Source organism: Temnothorax longispinosus, chromosome 2 (assembly GCF_030848805.1).
Source record: "Temnothorax longispinosus isolate EJ_2023e chromosome 2, Tlon_JGU_v1, whole genome shotgun sequence".
NCBI lineage: Eukaryota > Metazoa > Arthropoda > Insecta > Hymenoptera > Formicidae > Temnothorax > Temnothorax longispinosus.
In genome coordinates, this window is record NC_092359.1 from 16926956 (window position 1) to 16931948 (window position 4993).

General features: G+C 33.6%; 1 pseudogene; it reads right to left on the bottom strand.

Moving 5' to 3' along the window:
- LOC139808142 (uncharacterized) lies at positions 1-1280 on the bottom strand (annotated as a pseudogene).
- Between the last annotated feature and the right edge of the window lie 3713 nt (positions 1281-4993).

The window sequence follows — 4993 nt, forward strand, 5'->3', positions numbered from 1 at the left end:
TTTGCTTCCAGGATGCTTTACTATTGCGGCGATACGTTATAGCCTTTACTACAGCGTTACGAATTTTCATCACGCTGTTTGTAACAATTTTTTTAATTTTGCGATATTTCTACCACCACTACTACCCGCTTCGCGAATTTTATTACACAGATTGCGGAGAAGATGATTCGTGCATTCAATCTTCTCCACAACAATATTCGGGTACGGTGGAAAATCTCTCAATTTTTTTGCTACATTACTATCTCCGTCACCGATATATCTATCATAAATTAATCCATGTATTTCTAAGCTAAGCCGGAAGCCTTCGAGGATTATATCGCTTTCCATACTTGTTGAGCTTTGATTATTTCCCCAATTTTTAAAACATTTATGTTCTTTCGGTTTTACAGAAAGTTTTGCTGCTCTTGCGCAAATAACGCAATATTTATTTCTAACGCCAACAAATAAAACTTTTTGCGAATAATGTCCCGTAATAATAGCTGCTCCAGATGAAGAATCATAACTACCGCTGCGGTAGGATCTCTTCATCCACGAGCCGTCTGTTATTACGGGTATATGTGGAACACCATCAATAACATCTCCTCTTTCAATTGCTAAACGTCTTGCCTCTTCTCCAGCCATGCGCATTTCTTCTTCCGCAGCGGCGGCAAAGGCTTCCGACATTTCATTATGAAAACTTATGTACGTTTTATTACTCATGCATAGAACATCCACAGCAGCAAGAAGTTCTTCGAGCTGCTTGTACCAATCCCTGTCAATATAGTATCGGCTACGATACCTCTATTGACATCTAATTTTCTGTCGTCTGTCGGTTCACTCCAAAAGCTACTTCTGTAGTGACACATTCGACATTCTACAATAAATTTGATTTTCAGACCGACACGCTTTATTTTAGTTATGACAAGATCAGTGAAACGACATTCATTGATCCAGTGAGCGGACAGTCTCTGCAATTCAGCAAAAACATGTCCGAAATCGACGAAGCATCGTCCACCAATTTGTGCAGAACATAATCTTCCAGCGTCAATGTTCCCATGTTCAACATGCAAATCATAATTTTCAATATCTTCGACATTTTCGACATTTTCAACGTCTTCGATATCTTGATGAACGTCTTCGACGTCGTTGACGTCTTCGACATCTGCGTTATCTTGGACGTTATCAACGTCTTCGACATGTGCGATATCTTGGACGTTTTCAACGTCTTCGACATGTTCGATATCTTGGACGTTTTCAACGTTTTCGACATCTTCGATATCATCCATTATACTGTTTTGCATTCTGAATTCTTTGATTTCACATTCCGTCACATTCGTAATACAATATTCACGAACGTCTGATAGAGATCCCATTGAATCATTATCATTAAAAATATCTTCTATTGATTGACATTTTTGTGTCACGCATGCATCGACAGATTGCAAAAATGTATCCATAGAAGATAATGTTTGCGATGTCGACGTGTCATCATCAACATTTCTCTCATCCACGCATGCATGTAATGATTACACGTACCTGGGAACTTCCGATCTTCCCTCGATAATTCTTTCTTCATTGATGAAAGACTTCTTATTCAAAATTTGTCGTGCTAAACGCAGTCTCTTTTTCATAGAGATACGTTTTGCCGACCGAATTTTCCGAATATATAAGTATATTTAGACATAATGAGAGTATTATATATAATTTCTCATATGTCTATAAATAATACTAATAAAATTACACTCCAAACAACAGTCAATAATAACAAAACTAAGCGCTAAGAATAAAACACTCCGTACGCTGTACTGTTCTCTAACAGACTGCAGTAAAAACAATATACTCGAGATATATCAATATATATACATATATAAGTCAACAAACCAATGACGACATAAAAGTTCTTGATTGGTCGCGCGGCGCGCGACTACCGCGACTACCTTTATGTTGGTTGTTGGTTGAGTAATGGCGAACCAAGAGCATGGTGAGTAATCGTTTCTTTCATTTATATATATGTATTATGTATTATTATATATGTACATGTACATATGTACATACTAAATACATATTTAGTACATGTAATTTATAAAATGTAATGTAAAGCATTATTTACATACGATATTTAGAATTTCCCATAAACCTAACCCTCAACTTGTCAATTTTTCGATATAGGTATATACTTATATTTATACAAGTGTACACATATAATATTTTGTATGTATTTCATATATTGATACAACATATGAAACATTTTTTTGCAGCAATACCGCTACCGGCCCCGGGACTACCCGTGCCGGTTGATCACGTGCCGAATCAACTGAATGAGATTGCCGTGCCGCACGGCCTCCTTGCACACGGCCTACCGGTTCACGGCCCACCTGTGCATGGCCTACCGATGTACGGCCCACCGGTGCACGGCCTCGCGGTGCGCGGTCTACCGCCCAGGCCGCCATGCATTATTATAATGCCTAGCGCACAACATCAAGCTGTAAGTAATTTGTAGAAACATTTTTTATACTAATATAACTAATATAATAATCAAAATTAAAATAATAAAATAATAATTCATATTATTTTTTGTACAGCTGCCTCAGTCGGAGCGAAGAAGGCGGTATCGCCAACGCCGCCGCGAGCGACGGCTACAACAGCCGCCGCCACCACCGCAGCACCCTCATTGCAACCACCTCCGCCACCCTCATTGCAACCACTTCCGCCACCCTCATTGCAACCACCTCCGCCACCCTCATTGCAACCACCTTCAGCACTATCTCAACTAAGAGGCCGGGGAAGAGGTCGGGAAACAGGTCGCGGAGGAGGAAATAATGGAAAAGTATATGTGTGGAACATATTCTAGCTGGTTACCCGGGGCTTTGCCCGGGCGTCTTTTTTTCATATTATATGTATAATCTTATATGTTCCAATATATAATTCATAAAAACATATTTTCAATAACTTTTTTACATCGCCCATGATCCTCACCGAATTCAATAACAACCTTCCTAATGATACTCCATCTATAAAAAAAATTAGCTCGATATCTCAAAATTTACGGATATTAGAGCAATCACGTAGATTTTTTTTAGACAGAAATCGGTAACACCTTTATTATTAACAATTTTTTGAATTTTATTATATTCCTTAGTTTTTCTACCTCTGTTTTATATATATAATACTTTAAGATTTGGTTGATAAGTTTTTAAGAATAACGTTCAAACATACACCACCCGTAAGAATGTTATATATTAGTACATTATTTCCGAAAAGTTAGACAAATTTTGGCACCAGTTTCCAGTAAATCGGTCCATTAATAAATGAGTAGTTCGCAGTAAGTCAGACAGACAGACAGACATTATGAATATTTTAGAACCGATATCCCAAAAAATCGGTAATGATGCGGTTCTCAAAATACGTCTACGGTCTAAGTTAGAGCATCATAAAATAGTATACCAAATTAGGTTGATTTAATTTCAAAACTGTAGATTTGCATAGCGGACAAACACATACATTCATTTATATAGAGATAGAGATAAAAATATGATTTTATTACAATTATATGTATTTCTTGTGCTAATAATATAATAATTTTTAACAAGTATAATTGCTTATCCATTCTTATTAGTAAGCTTAATTTTTTTTAAATGTATGGATGCAAATTTTTAGTAGCTTCGGTCACTGCTTTTTCTATATACGTCCCAAAATCTTGTGACACATGTGTAGATTTCATACTGGCAATTAACATGGATTTGAATCCTTTAATAGGTCTTTGATTTGCATTAAAAATTTGTAGAACGACATCCATCCAGATTTGTACATTGAATGCATTATAAACCATCTCCTATATAGTTCCTAATAATTTTTTTTTGTTTTTTTTTGTTGCTTGCCTATTTATTTTCATACAAATAAAATGAATTATGTTTTACATCATTCATTTATATTACAAGAAAAAAAATTATTAGAAGTGCAAGAGATGCAGTAACTCTTTACATACATTATATTAGTTATGCAGGAAATGAATGAAAACATAGATGAATTTTGTGTTTTGCTAATATATTTAGAAAATCCACAATAAATTGAATGATTTATTATCAAAATGATTTTATATACAATTTTATATACAATTTTATATACAATTATACATACAGTCGAAGTAATTATAAATTTTCAACACCAAACTCCTTGGCATTATTATCAATGGTAAGATTAAAGTAAATAATGCTATAAATATATCTGTCATATTCTCTGTGATTAAAATATGATGTAACTTGAAAATAATATCTATTTTATATATTATAGGTGAATGAGTTATAAATAAAAATTCCAAAACTACAAAATTTAATATTAGAAAAGCAGTAAACATCAATAAAATATTAAATAGTACCAATGAAGTCGGTATTATATTGGATAAGACTGTGTGCTCTATGCATTAGAAGGTGGCCAGAGAGGTGCAGTATCTCAACATACATGCAAGACATAAATAAAAACCTAAATGAATTTTGTGTTTTGCTGATGTATTTAGAAAATCCACAATAAACTAGAATGATTTATCAAAATGATTTATATCAGCGGTGCACATGTACTTTTGTTGTTAAAATTTTGCAGCAAATATTCAGAGCCTGATGTATTTAAAAATTAGATGGATAATAATGTTGATTAAACACTCCGTTTTTTGTTCTTTTTTTTAATGTTATAAAACTTCATTTCATATTATACGAAAATATTTCACAATAAGTTTGATTTCTGTAATATATTATAAGTAAGTATATATATATACATACTTATTGCAAAGTGTTCTCGTAATAATATGTTTCTAATTCTCATTTATTTAACATTTCTGATATTGTCGTATTTGAGACAGTGATTATAGAAACTATAGCAAGTAAAAAAGTCGTTATTTTATTTTTCTTCTAATTTTTTTCAATACAGAACTGCCTAATTGCGTAGTTTTGTAATAAAATTATTTTAAAAATTATTTAACGAAAAATTGTCACATTACTTGCATGATTGCATCTGTTCCTGC